The 18,032-nt window shown below is 41.5% G+C and overlaps 1 long non-coding RNA gene across 1 annotated transcript; it reads left to right on the forward strand.

The window, feature by feature from the left end:
• Positions 1-9,798: 9,798 nt before the first annotated feature.
• Positions 9,799-11,894, forward strand: LOC140700349 (uncharacterized). Its single transcript, XR_012078764.1, has 2 exons — positions 9,799-10,408; positions 11,694-11,894. It is a non-coding gene; the product is annotated as an uncharacterized lncRNA (long non-coding RNA).
• The last annotated feature ends 6,138 nt before the right edge of the window (positions 11,895-18,032 follow it).

Consider the following 18,032-nt stretch of genomic DNA (forward strand, 5'->3'; position numbering starts at 1 on the left):
CATCATAGATGAATGATAAAACCAAGCAAAATTATAAGGTTGTTGAAGGTTAGGGAGCCGAGATGGAAACTGCAGTACCTGGTCTCAAGTCACACCAGACAGTTGTAGTAGCATAATCCCAGCATGATGCCAGTGTGACTTCCAACCATGACATCAGCCAAGGATGTCACTGTCTCTTCTGCTTCTCCCCTAAACCCCCCAAGCATTCATATCTACCTGGTCACCAGCCCCCGGCTCAGTTATTTTCCTGGCCACTTCTGTTTTATTAACTGTCTCTTCCCAATCTTCCTGATTTTCTATCTTCCCTCCTTCATTAAGAATAAAGAAATGAATGAAACATCAATTGATGAATCACTCAACAGATGTTTGCTGTTTACAACTAACGTTTACTGAGTATCTGCTATTTATTTAGCACCAGCAGGCATACAGTATATCCTAGTGGCTGAACCAGCAACTTTGGGGTTGGACAGTCTTCGGTTAAATCCTGGCTTTGCCTATTACTAGCTTGCTGACTAGGGACGGTCACTTAACTCCAGTTTCCCCATGTGTGAAATGGAGGTAATAATGACATGTGCCTCAGAGGCTGTTCTGAAGAATCAGTGAGAGTGTGAGTATGAAATACTGAGAATATTGCCAGACACAAATTAGGTGATCCATAAACATTAGCCCTTAAGATTAGTTCTTACCTAGTGCTCTGTAGGGAATAGGCTATATATCCAAGACTTGATCCTTGTCTCCATAGACCATCCCAACCCATAAGTAAATTAGAAAACAATCTAGGGCTGAATATATAACCTGGTACTCATTTTTGTGGCTTAGAGTGTATATATGTATAGCGGTGTTATAGAGAGTAAAAAGGGAAAAAGAGAAAATGCCAGAAATACTGATTTGTAGCATATTTAAGAGGCAGAAAATATATATTATTCGATTTGTGGTATATTAAAAAATTATATAAGTAGTATATTTTAAAAATATATATTAAATTCATAGTATTAGAGGAAGAAAATTGTATGACTCGCAAGGGTTCTTAGCCATTTGAGGTGCAATGCATTGCAGTGGCCAAGAACTTCGGTAGCCTAGAACCACACTGTAGGTTCAGATCCCAGCTCTGCACTTAATTAGCTGTGTGATGTTGGTCAAGACATTTAGTCTCTCTGTCTATCTTTCCTCATCTGTAAAAGGGAGGCGATAATAATAGTGAATATATTGCAGGATTGTTATGAGAATTAAATTAACATATGCAAAGTACTGAGAAAAGTGCCTAGCATATGGCAAGTACCCAAGTGTTAGCTACTATAACCCCCCATTTACTTTTTCTTTATCTCAAGCCTTCACTAGAGAATAGTTTAAAATGCCATAATTAGACTCTTCCATTACTTCTAATATATAATATGTGTATACTTAACTTGAGTTACCTATAATATGTTGGTTGCAAACATAGCAAAACAAAACAAAAAGCACAATCCTCCTTAAGAGTAGTCTTAATGTAATGATGTTAGGTTAGCATCCTGCCGACTCCTGGGAGGACCAGTTCTTGAATTCTGAAAATGAACTATACTGTGTATGAAGATGAAATGGGCTTGATTGTGTATTAAAAGGGAGACCTATTTGATTGCTTCATATGCCCAAAGTATCAAGCTCTGATATTTTGCATTTACAGCACTACTCTTCCTCCATATGGATTTCCAGGCTCTTTCATTGGCTTAATATTTTTCCATGCAAGGAATTACCCTTTAATGACTGTACATGGCACATATCTACAACATAGGCCTCATTGTTATTTTTTTCTTGTCTCACACGTTCATTACAGTGTAAATTATCCTTTGTACATGTCATTTTAAGTTTACAGTATTGTTCCATTGGTCTATTACTCCATGATAAAGCCTACTCAAATGAACACTGAATAGAAGTTACCGAAGCAATTTTTCTTTTGAGCTGCTACTCAAATTGTATTTTAAAGTAGTTCTGTCTCTTTTACTTCAAATAATATAGTACATCAAGATGTTGGGTAACATGAGATGTTGGGTAATAAAATCTTTCATAGAACAGGATGCAAAATAAAGCATTGTTACAGAGGCTCTGGCATGCCAAAAAAAAAAAAATCTTCCTTTATTCTGAGGTTAATAACAATGTTTTATATCCTGGGAAATAGATGTGAATCTTTGAAGTGGAGAAACCTTAACCAAGTAATCAAGGTTAATGTCACTACTAATCAAAGCTATCGACATCCTGTTCCGGGGGAGGGTGTGGCTCAGCGGTAGAGAGCATGCCTAGCATGCAAGAGGTCCTGGGTTCAATTCCCAGTACCTCCATTAAAATAAATAAGTAAACCTAATAACTGCCCGCCCCCCTCCCCGCGCCCGGAAAAATAAATAAATAAATAGAAACAAACAAACAAACCCCTCCTGTTCCCCCTGAAATGATGCATCAAGGACACTTCAGTTCTATGGTACTCCTGCCAAAAAGGCAATCTTCAATTTAATCACAAATAAACATCAGAAGAACCTAAACTGCGAGACATGAGCTGATGCTCATCAATAACGTCAAGGTCAGGAAAGAAAAGCAAAGACTGAGCAACTGCTGCAGACTGGAGGCTACTATGAAGACACAACAGCTAAATGCACTGTAGGAGCTTGTGTTGGATCCTGGGCTTTAGTGGAAAACTGGTGAAATTCAAGTAAGGTTTACAGATTAGTTCACAGACTAGTTTCTGTGTTAACCTTCTGGCTTTAATAATTGTACTAGTGAAAGATGAACGATGTAGCTGATGTTAGCTGGGTAAAGGGTCATCATGAACTCTACTATTTTTGTAAGTTTTCTGTTTAAATGTACAATTATTTAAAAATAAAAAGTTAAACAAACAAACAAACAAGAACTCTCTGTGTCTGACTTTAAAGTCCTGACTCTTAACCACTAGAATGCACTTTGAATTCTAGGTCCAAGCTACAGAAGGACTGTTTGATGATTGGCATCTGAATCTGCATTGCAAGACACCTGCCTGGTGTCTCAGAGCTAGGTCATGTGTCTAAGGTACCTGGAAATAAGTAAGTAAGATTAAGTAACAGTTCACCTTCAATTAACTTTCAATCCAAAAATAATTACAAAGCATGTCAGGGTTCAAATAATACCTAGCATTTATATGACACTTACTATGAACCAGGCACTTCTCTAAGCATGTTACAAATTTTAACATATTTAATCCTCACATCAACCCTGTAAGGGTAGGGAGCATTATTTGTCCCTTTTCTACAGATGATGAAACAGACACAGATCTTACTTGCCCAAAGTCACAAAAGTGATAAATGGGAAAGGCAAGATTCAGATCCAAGCAGTCTGGCTCTAGTGATGGATATGTGCTTATCCAAGACTCTACACTGCCCTCCACATAACCTCCAGGTTTTGTGTTATTGGAAATCTTATTTTGAATTACCTATGGCTTGGGGAGCACCAGGGTTGGTCAACGTTTAGGGTCTTGAGGCCTGGACATCTGTGTCCAGTCATGACCTGGTACACAGCTCAAAACCATCCTGCAGTGTCCTGAATCTACAGAAAAGGCAATGAAACCTCGGCCAGGTTGGCTCACTTGTCTAGCTTTGCCCCGGAAACCTGGAGAGAAAACATTCCCTTCCCAAACCGAGGGCTCAGTTCTCTATCTTGGGGGTGGGTTTTATTTTCTCTACACAAACACAGAATCAAATTTCTGCTACGTAATCAATGAGTCTGCAAAGCAAGGATTCCATCACCCTTTGATAGTATCATAACTGAACACGTGAACCAACAGACTCCTAAAACTACTGGTGAATCAATTCAACTAGAAAAACCGAAAGTATGCTAACTGGCATAGCTGGGCCAGAGTGGGTGGAGGAAGGCTAAATTTCTATTCATGAAGTCTGATTCATTTAGAAAAAGAAAAAGTCACATGGCATCAGATTGAGATTTGTGTTCACTGCACTGAGGAGAAGTGCAGAGCCTTCACACTCTCAGGGGTGACTAAGCCATTATTTCACTGGGAACACAAAGAACTGTTGCTTTGCACACCCCTCACTGTAATTAGCTCTCGCAGGCAGGGGATGAAGAATCAAACACGAGAGCTCCTTGGCTGTGGGCCAAATATACAGAATTATTTATTTTATTTTGGTTAAGGAAACAGGATAAGAGGGTCATGTCTCATAGCCTGTTACTTCATGGCCCCTGATCTACATGCAATGGGATGATAATTATGCACTCTTCTGTCTGAGAGTAATAGGACGGTCCTTCCAAGAGACCCATAGTGTACATGCTGGTTTGAGCCAGTTGTGCACTGGTAAATGTTTAACAACCAGCTTTGGGAGAGGTTGAAGGCTGATTTTTTGTGTTTGCTGATTTCTACAGTGTAAATAATCCTACCCTGGCTGATTTTGGACTGCTAATCTGGTATCACTGAACAAGGAGTGGGAAGAAATGGATGCCCAGTAGCCACCGTTACTTACTCCTTCCATCATTCAAATGCAGTTGATGTAAATCACCTTAAGAAGAGAGATAATACAAAATGCAATGAAATAATAAGTTTTAAGTTTTTGCTAGGTTGCTTTAAATGGAATTAAATTAACTGTAAGTTTGCAATTTAATTTTAATAATGGCTATGTTTAACGACTGGCTCACCAGCTGTGAGAGCCAGAACAAGGCAGCTCCAGCACTACTAGTTTGAGACCCGTGGTGGGGGCCACTGTGTGGCATGGGCACAGAAGAACTCAAATAGATTGGTCACTTCAAAATTTGATCCTGCCCCTTGTCATCCGGACTTCTATTTTCTCATTCTGTGAGACAAGTCATTCTAGCATGTCTTGCCTCACGTTGCTCACCAATAGAACAGAGAGTAGACCATTCCTATTCCTGGTGATAGATTCTGTAGGTTATCTAAGCCAAGCCTCTGATTTTACCAAAGAGGGAAGGAAGTCTAAGAAGTGTCAAATAATGGTAATAATAAAAGCTGACATTGGTTAAACGCCTACTGTATGCCAGCAGCTGTACTTGGTACATCATGGGTCACCAAAAAGCAGCTCCTCCTCTTGACTTTGTGTTATTATCACCCAAGCTGCCTCCCATTTATTCTTTGAGAGTAAGGACTAGATTTATCATTTTTATAGGCTCTGCCATAAGTTGCACAGAACCTTAAATCTAACAGGTGCACAACAAATGTTGACTGAATTATACAGAGATATTTAGGCTCCAGATCCAAATATGCTGCTTGAAGTCTTGGAAAACACAACCCCAGTATTCCCTGTCATTGCCAAGAAGGCTTTTAGAACTTTTTTGGGGGGAGTAATAAAATATACATATTATAAAATGTACCACTTTAGCCATTTTTAAATGTATGATTCAGTGGCATCAGTTATGTTCACAGTATTGTGCACCCATTACCACCATCCATTTTAGAACTATTTTTAAAAGACATGCACAATAGTCACTACTTTTTTGTCGTTTATTGAATAAGTAACATATGTGTATGACAAAAATATAAACAGTCTGTGAGGATTTATAGGAAAAAGAAAGTCTTCTCATTCCAGACGCTGTAACCACCCATTTCTTCTCTCCAAGGCAACCAGTAATCATTTCTACACATCTTTGTATTTGATGAGGACATGAACACTAGAGCTAGCTGGCCTGGGTTTAAATCCTGGCTCCACCCCTGACCAGCTGTGTGACCTTGAGCAAATTACTTAACCTCTCTGTGTCTCTGTAAGATAGGGATAATAATAGGTACCTATCTCCTAGGGTTGTTGTAAAGATTCATGAGTTCATTTGTATAAAGTGCTTAGAATTGCGCACATAGGAAATACTATCTACTTCCTGTGAAGAATTCTCTGGGATTACTGTGTTCCCAAAGGTCTTAGTGCCTATGTGAGTGATATGCAATTGTACACGTGTCACAAGCAGTGTGGGAGCACTGAAGGGCAAGGGATGGGATGAGGCAGCATCACATGCTGGGCGAACACCGTATGGAAAATAGGAGATAGGTGACCTTCCTGTGCTGCTGACAAGTTTGGGGGCCATCAGACTTCACCTCTCTGGGCCTTTGTTTTCTCATCTGTGAAATGAAAACATTTGACTGGATAAATTCTAAGGTCCTTTTCCCATTTAACATTCTGTATCTGTCTCTAACAGTTTTGAGAGGAGCCAGGACTTTTTAAAGGAACTGAAGAAACTGAATTAGTAGATAGGGAGGAGGGCTCCTCAGACAGGCATTGATACTTCGTGGGACTAAGACTCCCAGGTCACACGTGCCACCTGCTTGAGTCATCTGGTTTCCCACATCCTCTTTTAAAGGAGCTACCCGCTGCTCCTCTGTGCTAAGATTCAATTTCAAGTTAATGTGGTCCAGCTCTAAAAGGCCAGAGGGAGTCTTTGTTGGCCTTGATGACTCATAGGGACGGTGTGCCCCTTATTTTACTGACTACAATCCAGGTTTACCATGCCAATAGGTTATTGGGCCTTTCGCTTGATTTTTTTTAAAAGGTAAAATTTACCAGCTGGTAATGTCTGGTTATTTTCTGATCGGCTTGGCCAGATGGTACTTTCGGTGATAAAACTGTAGAGCACAAAGAGGTTTCGCTATGTTCTATATCTTCTCTGCACTGTTTCTCACATATCAACATATCTGATCCTGCAGACTTTTTTCCTGAACCCAGAAGTGTAGACGTTCAATAATGAAAACTGATGAGGGAAGCTCCCAGAGTCGAGTTAGCCTGGAGTCATCCTCTAGTCACTGTCTGATTAGACATTCAAATAAAACTATACATGCATCTGTTTGGATACTCACTTTGAGTATGAACATTTAAAACTTTACCATTACTGTTGCTGTTACCGCTGTGTTATCATTACTGTTGTAGTGACAATGAATATTGTATAGAATACTTCTATATTGCCATTCACACTGTATCTTTTAAAATATCAACTTGTTTGATCTATGTTATTATCCTTTGGGGAACTGTAGGAGGGTAGATGAGAGAATAAGCTTCAGAGTCCTACCAAACTGGGTTTGAATCCCAGCTCTGCTCTTAGATTTCGTTAGTCTCAATGTCTTTATCTGTAAGATCAGGGTAATAACAGCTAATTCCTATAGTTGCGGGGGAGGTGGGGCGGAGGTGGGGGTGGATTTGGAGACCTAATACAAAGAGCCTATCTCGGCGCTTGGCTCATAAAGCACCCAATAAATGGTAGCTATTACTACTATTGTTAGAATTATTCTCCTTTTTGACATGCGGAAGTTGAGGCTCAAAGAAATGAAGAGGTTTACTCTGGTGTTGTTTATACCATAGGTGTTAAAGCTGTGTGATTCAAATGTAGGACTTTGGGCTTCAGAACTTGTCTATGTTCTTTCCACAGTGTGACTGTTGCCACCCAAAAGAACTGTTTTAGTACACTAGAAGTGCCTAGCTTTGTTATTCAAGTCGTTAAAAAGATATTTGTTGTTTTTTTAAGTTTTATTTGCTGTTTGGCTTTTTTCTTTTTACCTCTTACATAGTTTCTCTCTCTCTCTCTCTCTCTCATTTAATAGCACCCAAATTAGGAAGTTTGAAATGAAGAGCAATAAAAATACACCTTGGATTGATTTCTGACTCATCTTATAGCCAGCCAGCTCCAAATTACATTCAAGTGCTTAACTCTTTGGAAGTCTCCAAACATTTCCTTAGATCTTTGGAGCTGGAAGTCCTCTTCCGTGTCATTGGCACAGCCCCTTCACGAAAGCAGAGGAAAGGACAGAGGCAAAGTTAGCACAGGAAGTTCAGCTACTGAAGGAGCCAGCGCTGGAACCCGCACGTCCAGGGTTCCAGTCCAGGTTTCTTTCTTCTTCTCTTTGATCTTCAAAGAGAGTTCTCCCTCCTCCCTTTTACTAAAACTGATGTATATTAGCTTCATAATTGTATGTGATGGATTCCATGATCAGTTTAAATATCAGCTGGTTACACAGTTGTGATATTAGAGACATTTCAGTCATAAGACTAGTACGGCTTCTTTGGAAATCATGCTGTCAAGATGGGAGCCTCCTCCCAATGTTTTTGTTCTGGTCTTAAGGCGGTAACAAGAGGCTTTCTCGTGACATACCTAAGCCTTCCTGCTTTGGGCAGAATCGAAAGTAGGGCAGTACTCGCCAATCCCGTGGTATTTCAGTGTCTCCCTATTGTCACAGCCAATATTAGGAGGTATGAAAATTTAAATCCTATGCTTGCAGCCTCCCTCCCTTCCTACCCTCCTTCCTTCCTTCCTTCCTTCCTTCCTTCCTTCCTAAGCCAAGTACACTGCTAAACACAAATTTGGAGATTTTCCAAAATTTAGGCCTCTTTTTTTCTTTTTTTAAAAAGTTAGGCCTTTTTAAATTTGATCTTCTAGAAGATCCTTTCCCCCTTCTTTCTCCCACAGTCACAGTGCCTACCTCACAATACCCCCAAAGGCAGTGAATTTACAAATGCACAGAGGAGAAAAATCATATGTTCACAAGTTTTGAGTTATGATCCCTGACTATGTTGAGCACGTGACCTAAATCAAACAATGATGGTCATCTTGTGTTTTGAACTGGGTATGAATTATTTTCAAACTCTTCTTGTCATTTAAACCTAAATTTCATTCCTAGCTGGGACACCTTGGACAAATCATTTGACCTCTCTGGGCTTCTATTTTTCCCTTGTCAATGTCCATGATAATAGCTCAAAGGGCTAATAGAAGAAATAATTAAGTGCTATCTGCCCAGCACATGGCAGCCCTTAAAAAATGCTAGTATTCCTTCTTTCCTTGCCACCTTAGTGCCTCAACTGTCCCTCTTCAAATCCTCCTTGGTTCTTTCCTGATTTCCACTAATAACACGGTGGAGCTCAGGGCCATTTTCCTGTGCCAATTCCCATTTCTGACACTGCAGCCTGTTTAGTTCATTTCCATTTCTGCTCAGCAGGGAGGACCATGGCTCTGGAATTTGTGTTTCTATTTGTTTGGCTGAGGTCTAACGTTGTGGGGCATCAGCCTGTACCTTCAGTCGGATCCCTGCTGGTCCTGATTCTTCACAGGAGGACAGGTCTTCCTTGGCAGTGAGATTTTTAAAATAACACCGCAGGCAAAGCACAGAAATTCAGCTGTAATCAGCCTTCCCTAAAGACCAGCTGCCTGCTCAAACGAAAGTCTTGGATTCCTCTCCAGGATTACATCTCCTTTTGGGCTATTTACTCAGCCCGCAGTTTACTACAGAGCTGGGTTTCACCCTGTGATAAAAACTACAAAGATAGCAGCTTTCTTAAAGACTGATGGCATCTTTGAGTTGCCTGGGGCTTATCTGCAGCAATTTTCTTATAGCCACTCCACCAGCCCTCAGGCCCTGGGCCACTTTTCACACCCTTGGAATTTACTCTATGGATTCCTAAGAGTCTAGGCAAATCTTTTTGGAGACTTACTGTGAACTGAAAGGACCCCCTTCTTTGCAGTAAGATCACAATTACAGTCAGTCCCGAGGGAGGGGCAAGGAGAGGATTCCTGACCTCTCAAGACAAGTAAGAATTCCCCTGGGCCCAGAAGTGCAGGGTCAGGAACATGGCTTCAAGCTCCCTCCTGTGTGTGCAGGGATTATGGCCAGGACACATATTCACATATTCTTTCATCAAATATTTATTGGGCGTCTACTCCATACAGGACACTCTGCGAGGGCCTGGACTGACAGAGATGAGTAAGTCATAGTTCCTAGTGGGCAAAGGCCAATATGCCTACATGTAATCACAATGCTGTGTGCCGCACATAAGAGAGATCTGTGTAAAGGGCCAAGGATCTCAGGGGAAGGAGACCCTCACTCTGCATGGTGGAGTGTGGTGGATGAAAATGACATCACAGAGGAGGTGATCGTCCAACAGAGCTTTAAGAATGAGGAGCTCCAATGACTGGAGGCGAGTGGCATAAGGGCAAAAGTGGAGGAGAAAGGAGAGACTGGTTTGGATCCCTACAGAAGTGGATCGAGAGCCAAGGACTTGAATGCCGTAGTTAATCTGGGGGATGACCCCAGGAAAGAGCAGGAGAGTGGGGAATTCAACAGGAATGGAAAAACTGGTGTGTTAGCAAGACAGTTGGCATTGTGAATTACTGGAGCTCAACCTCTTTGGGCAGCTCTGGGAGTCAGTGCAGCATAAAGCATGTCTCAGAGTTATACCCATGGAAGGGCAAAGAAGCTGGAGTAAGAAGAGGAGTTGCTTCCAGGGCCACTTCTGGCTTGCTCTGCCTAGGGTGCTCCCCTAGCCAAAGAAAAGCCACAGAAAGAGAAATGCAGATGTTTGCAGCAGTTTTTGGTGTGGACAGATACACGTGGCCTGATGTGAGTGAGGCCCCCATAGCATGAGACAAGAAAGGCACTGAGACATGGAAAGAGCACCATGAATTATGGACTATTAGTGAAGCGGTAAGAAATAAAACTGAAAAAGAAGGTGGGAGTCAAATTGGATGCCTGGCTAAGGGGTTGAGTCTTTATTGAATAGGGGATAGGAGTCACTGAGGGGTCTGGGCAGGAGAGTGCCATGGTCAGGTGAGCCAAGTGCCATAGAAGTGGGACAGGTTGTGAGACGGAAAGGCGAAGCAACACCCAGACACCATTGCCAGATGGACGCATCGGCAGTGCTAACAGAGACGAGTTAATCATTCCTTCTTCTGTCCTCCCAGGCAAAGCAAGACCCTTATGCCATTATAATAGTTGTACATTATATATGCCATTATAATAGTCTGTACCCAACCAGACTATCAGTAGATGGGCTATGATTTCAAGCACCAGCCTGAGCCCAACACCTAGTGCAGGGTCTAGCACGTTTCGGGGACTCAGACAGTATCTGATTAAATGGATGACCATGTTGGTTTATCCTCATAGCCCTACCCAGAGCTCTTCACTGCTTATTGCAGGATTATCCTTGATCCCAAAGGGCACTGGATTATTGTGTGCATGCGTTTTGAATGTGGACTGCAAAGGCCTTGCTGACAGGATGCGCGAAAGTAGTTTGGATCTCCTCTATAGGCCCAGAGCGGGTCACAGAAGATGCTTCCTTCCCCTTGTGCTGCTCCAGCAGTGCCTCAGTGAAACTGTGCCTAATTGTCACTTCCAGGGAAGACATTTTGCCACAGTCCTAATGTCATCATTGGAGGCTGGACTTTCCCTCTGCCCTTGGCCAACTAAGTGGCCTAGCCCCCTCTTTCTGCCTAAATTGGACAGTAGTTGCTTCTGGTTGCCAACCAGAGAAAGAGGTCTATCATTGTCATTCAACAAGGGGATAGTTTTCTGAAGTGGCTGTGTGACCTTTTCAGAAAATCCCCATGGAAAGGGGAAATATCCTGATGGTAAACAAGAGGAAAATAGAAACAATTTAATAGCCAACTCATTTCTGGAATGGGGCTCCACACCCAGTGAGTCTGACCCAGATCTCAAGAGAGTTAATAGGATTCCACCACCATGGGGTCCAAAAAGAACCTCGAGAGGTCATTCAATCCCTACTGAAGGCACAACCAAACTGAATTCATTAAATAGCTATACTTCAAATGTTTTAGGAAGATTATTTTTTTCCATTAGAGATCAAAAAAGTTTTATGGGTAAGAAGCCCTTCAAGGAAGTAACAGAACTTAAGACCTGGAGATTCATTTCATAGTTGAGAAAACTGAAGCAGAACCAGTACTAAAATATTGTCCCTTGACCCCCGGTTTAGAAACTTCCTTCAGTCAGTCATCAAGCATTCTTTGAGTGCCTACCATGTGGACCTCTACTTAGAACTGGGAAAACACAGCTCAACAAGACAGTTTCTGCACCCCCAGGAGAGGGCTCATAATCCAGTTGGGCAGAATTATTTGCATTTAATTAACTATAACCAAACGTCACCAATGCTACAATAAAGACATATTCAAATCCATCTTGAAGTCTTACCAAGGGTCTTTTTTTCTTTAAAAAAAATAGGTGCTAATATTTATAACAGATTGCAAATGCTACTTCTTCTACCTCCTGCTTCCAATCCTCGTGTCCATTAAGAAATGTATACACTTGGGTACACGCTTAATGACAATTGTGTAAACTCTTAAATCTTACTGTAAAAACAGAAAACACATGTTCCCATTTCAAGTTTGCAGTGTCAAGCTGTTATTTGTCCAAAGAATTAAATGAGCTGAACTGATGTCCATTTACCTTTCAGCTGCCTACAACCTTAGAGTCATGGTCCCTGTGCTGACAATAAATGGAATCAGATCAAAAGAAGAAGGAGAAGGAGAAAGAGAGGAAGAGGAGGGGGAAGGGGGAGCAGGAGGGGAGGGGGAGAGGTGGGAGAAAAAGGAAACCTTATTACTTCTCCAGGTTTACTGTAAAATCCACAATGAAACACTTAATATTTTTGAGTGGAGGAGTCATATGGGTCACAATGAGTGGTTGTCATTGCCAAAGTAATAAGTTGAAGTTAGAATGTGATTTTATTTGAGTAATACTGTGTCAGTTAGGCTCTGAAAGAAAGATGCTGGTGGATTAGCATATTATTGTTTTAAAAAAGAAAGAATGCACTGGTCTTACTGAAGTTAAGAAAGGAGGTACTACTAGGGTTAAAGCTTTCTGAATAGTAAGACATGAGGGAGAAACTGCCCCCAGGAACAGACAGTTAAGTGTGTAGAAATTTCACGAACTCTGCCATGTGTATGACTATTTCATATGACTCTTCATTTAAGAATTGAACTTGAAAGTGTGAGTCACTGATGCATTACAGTAAAGATGCCACTTAGGTTCTAGAACCGAATCTCCTTCTGCTCCTCTATTAGTCAGTAATGATCTAGTTAGTTTCAACTGCCTGGCCCATAGCTGGACACAGTGGAAAACCTGTTCCTGGCAACTCATGAGAGGCCCCACTCTCCTACCTGCAAGTCTCCAATTCTCTCTATGAGTCCCTGTTTTGATGGGTGGCCAGAGACAATGGCTAGAAGCAAGAAACCTTGGAAGTAGTTGCCTCCTCTCTTTCTCACTGCCACACACTCCCTTCTTCCTTTCTGCATTCAGCTGGCATCAAATTCTCTCAGTTCTATTTATTCAACATAGGGAGGGTTCAGTTACAGTAAATAGAAATCATTCTAGTTGTTTTAATCAGAAAGGGATTTAATATATGCGATTAGGTGCTTATACAATTGATAGAACAGCATTCCATTGGAGCTTGAGATCTGCCCTCCACAGTAACGCTGCAGAACTGGCCTGTCAGGAGAGCTGCTGCATTGCCACAATCAGGAAGGTGAGGAGTCAGAAAACCACCATTATAACCACTGAGTTCAGAGACATCACTTTTCTGGGATCAGAAAGCTACCACTGCCATGTTTGCAACAGAGGCATGCTATGTCTACCAGGTCCACACCAGCAAAAAAATGGGTGTCCTGTGCTCTGTGCTCTCTCTACCCACAAAACCAGCAGACCCTTAGGATGACGCCACAGGAACATCCCACATGTTTATAGCTGTGCCTGCTGGAAAAGACAGCTGAAGCAGCCAGAAACCTGGCCCCCTCCTCATGTTTACCTTCTAAACCTTGCACAGAATGGATCTGTGTGTCAGAACTCACATTACATTTGGAACTTTAACTGCAAGGGGTCTGGGAAATGTGGTTTTTAGCTTTCCAGGCTTTCAGGACAAGAAAGTACATTGGAAACAGAGTGGAATGAAGTAATTCACTGTATTTACCACATTCAGCATCTCTTGAATAGCCACTGCCCTGTGAATTTTGTCATCTCTTTCCTGAGCCACTGCAATTTCCACATAACTAGTCTCTCCGCTCTCAAGTTCTCCCCTCTTCAAGCCATCCTCTGTGTTGTGCTTCAAACACACCTATGATCGTTTATTTTCCTGCTCAAAATCTTATCACGCATAAGAATGAAGAGCATTCTCCTTTCAAGTTTCTTAACTAGCTAGCCCCCACCCACCTTACCAGCTGCAAATCCTGCCACCTCACCACCCGCCCCCCGCCCCCCGGCTCCCGTCACTGGATGCTAAGTGCTTTCACTGCCCTAGTCCTTGTCCTTCCTGACCTTCCCTGACCAGAATGCCCTGCTACCCTTCATTTTCTCATTTTTAGTTCTAGAAAGTTTCCTTCACTTTCCCCTTCTTTCCACACAGGCAGAATTACTGGGTTCTTTCTGGCATTTGCATCTCTCTCTATTACCCTCCTCACTTTGTATTATGTGTAGTTACACATGTGTCCATCTTTCCAAGATGAGGGAATGGATCATGTTTCTATTCATCCAGTGTGTGACTCTGGGTAGATAATAAATATTTGTTGAGTGAATGAATGAATGAATGAATTGTTTTGTGTATCTAGGACACCCAGTCCTACCTGACTAACTTTTCTCTTCAGCTTATAGACATTCCAAGGCCTTTCTCCTCTCCAAAGGCGAGCTTTCCTTTGCTCCTCTGGCTGTTATCCTATCCTTGTTCTTCATTTCAAGTCCATTTATCTGAGAGAGTTGTCTACACCTGCTGTGTTCATTCCTTCACCACCTGGCTTTACCACTACATCGTTGTCAAGGTCACCAGTTATTGCCTAGTTGCTAAACAAAATGGTAGTTTTCAATTCCTATCTTACTTAACCCTTTGCCTCACTTGACTTTATGAACAGGCCTTCCTTTTTAAATTTTATTTTATTGACGTAAAGTCAGTTTACAATGTTGTGTTAATTTCTGGTGCACAGCATTGTGATTCATATATACATATTTCTTTTCATATTCTTCTTCATTATAGGCCATTACAAGGTGTTGAATATAGTTCCCTGACAGGCCCTGCTTGAGTCTCGTTCTTTCTTGGACTAACACTTTCTCCTCAGCCTTCTCCGTGGACTCTTCTTCCTGTTTCAGTACAGAGTTCCTGTCTCTAGTCTTCTTTTCGTTCTCCCAACACTCTGGTTGATCTCATGGCTCCGTTATCCTCCTAACTCATTTCTTATCATTCTCTCCTTCCATCTCTCCACTCCAGCTACACCAGCCTTCTAGCTGTTCTTGAGTATGCCAGCAACACTCTTGCTCTGCCTGGAGTACACTTCCTCTGGGTGCTTGAATTGCTCTGACCCTCAATATCTTCAGTCCCTCTCAGGGTCACCTTTTCAGAGAGACCTTCTCTGACAACCATTGAAATATTGCAACCCACTTCAGCTTTCTTTTTCTTTTTAAAAATTTTTTTTGGGGGGGTGGTAATTAGGTTTATTTATTTATCTATTTATTTTTAATGGAGGTATGGAGGATTGAACCCAGGACCTTGTGCATGCTAAGGACACACTCTGCCACTGAGCTATCCCCTCCCTTAAGTTTATTTTTCTTCCCTGCTTTATCCTTCTGTTCCCTTCCCTGCTTTATTTTTCTTCTTAGTACTTACCGTCATCAAACTTGCTGTATATTTTACTTATTTATTTTTTTCTTTCTCTTCTAACCAGAATATAAACTCCATGAGGACAAGATTTATGCCTGTTTTGTCCACTGCTGTTTTCCCAAGTTCTAAAACAGTGCATGGCACACGGTAGGTATTCAATAAATGTTTATGGAATAAATGATTATTTCCGCTCCAAACCTTTTTATATCTCCTATCTCACCCTCAAAATCTGATTAGTCACTAAGCCCCATGACTCTTACATCCTAAATATATCCTTTATCCTTTCTTCTCCATCTACTTTGCCAGTACCCTAGACTCTAACAGGTATCCCAATCTGATCTCCACACTCCCTATTCCAAACCCTTCTCAACTCCTTGGCATAACAAATGATTCTTATTAACTGGTCCCTGTCTATTTCTCAATTTCATCTTATACTACAGCCATCTAACCCTCTAGCTACAGAGAATTACTTGTCTCACACCCCTGAATCCACCGTCTCACTTATTCTGGGGTGATTTTCACTTTCCTGAAATACGCTTCTCATCTTCTTTACCTGGCCAAGTCCTAAGCAACTTCCAGGCCTCTCAGTGCTGATATCACTTCCCCTAGATTAACCCCTCAAGCCAAAATTAATTTGCCCCGAACTTCTAGGATTTACATACTGTAAGGCCATCGGCTGGTTGCTTAACCAGTGCCATAGAATACGAGTTCCTTGAAGATGGGGACCATATTTCATTTGTTTTTCTATATTCAGCATGATGCACAGAACTTGACACAGAGTAGATGCTTGATAAATATTCGTTGGATAAAGCAATAGGTAGACAGCTGGATGGTGAATCACAACAAGAAATACTTACATTGGGCTTATAATGGTCTGGTGCTCTTGCCAGCACCCCACTTACAGTAACACGTGGACTCTTCCTAATACTCCTAAAGGTGAGGGTACTGGCAAGGAGGCTAAAGGCCCTGGATGGTTAACTTATTTGCCCACAGTCACACAGTAAGTGGCAGAGATAGGATTCAGACTCAGGTATCTGGGTCCAGACTGTGTTCTTAACTACTATGCTTCAGCTGGTGATGGGTGGATGGAAGGTGTCTACAAGGATATTCCAAGCAGAGAAACAATAGAAGCAACAAGGAGAATATTCACATTATTTTTATGTGGCTTTTATGGTCTCAATTTGGCTATACCTGAAATGAATTCTCCCCTGTAAAATACTCATTCCCTACAATGTATGTCAAATGAAACCTTATCCATATTTTGGAAGACACATTTGTACTCATTCTGTTATGTGACCCTCAACCTCAGATCCTAGATGAGCTAAACCCTACCTTCCTTGACATGTACTTCTATAAATTGATATCACAACATTCAAATGTGTATCCACATTCACTCAGTCACTCAACAAACGTTCTCTGATTGCCTACTGCCTACCGCATGCCAGACCCTGTCTTTACACTGGCACTACTGCTACTAGAATACACAGACCCTCTTTTGTGAAGCCATGGAGTACAGCAGTTAGGATCACAGATGCTGGAGCCAGACTGCCTGGGTTTAAACCCCAGCTCTGCCACTTTCTAGTTATGGGACCTTAGCAGTGTCACCTGCTCTGTGCACTGGAAGCAGTGTCACATTGCTCTGTGCTCTATGCATCTTCCTCTGTAAAATGGGTATAATAACAGTCTATCTCCTGGGGTTGTTGTGAGGATTAAATAGTTAATACATGTAAAGTGCTTAATACAGCATCTGGCAAATACTCTAGTAAGCATTTAATAAATGTTAGTAATTTTATGTTGACAATCTTTTTTAATAAGTTATTGCTGAATGATTGAGCTGCTTCTGTGAGGCTGTTTTCCTTTATAAAATAAAAAGAAATCTGTAGGTCTTCTCTGGTGGGGAATAAGCCTTAAAGGAATATAAAGGAATTAACAGCATGTGTCGCCATAACAAAACCTTGTCTTGGTCTCGAGTGGGCCTTTAAGGGCCTGTAATTTACATCAGGGCTCCTTCCATCTCAGCAGGCTGGTGAGGCGGGAAAAGCCTGCAGTCTAAGCAGGCAGGCTTTGGCAGAGCTGTTTGTGCAGGAAGAACGAAGGTCAAGGGACTCCTTGTATTGAAGGCCTTTCTCAAAATGAAGGATTTGGCTTCCGAGATTAATGTTCGAAGTGAACCCCTGCTATACTTAATTCCCTTTTCTGTGAACTCAGTACATTTTTAAAATTCAGTTACAGGCCCTCCTATGGTGTGGCATGGAAACCACAAACCCAGATGCCCTTCCAGCAGAGTTCACACTGCCCTCCCTCATTCTTCCATCTGTGGGCTGATGACTGCGTTCTAGGGTTAGTCACTGCGCTAAATGCTTTGGCTTAATGTGTGCCCAGGAATAACTTGTGTTAAATTTGCACACATTTGATCCAGTGGGGATTTAACATCAACATTAAAAAAGAAAAGAGTTCTTTAAAAAAGCTTCTATGGGTAGCTACTGGCCACCATAGGAGGAAATGAGACACTGTGGAAATTGTGGAGATGAGAGGTCTCTCTGGGTCAAGTTGCATGTTCTAGGTTATAATAGGGGTGCTTTTCTTTTTTAAAAATATTTATTTATTTATTATTGTATTATGTAATTATTTTATTTTGGCGGGAGGTGGGTCAGGTAATTAGGATTATTTATTTTT

The sequence above is a fragment of the Vicugna pacos genome, chromosome 2 (assembly GCF_048564905.1).
Source record: "Vicugna pacos chromosome 2, VicPac4, whole genome shotgun sequence".
Taxonomy (NCBI): Eukaryota; Metazoa; Chordata; class Mammalia; order Artiodactyla; family Camelidae; genus Vicugna; species Vicugna pacos.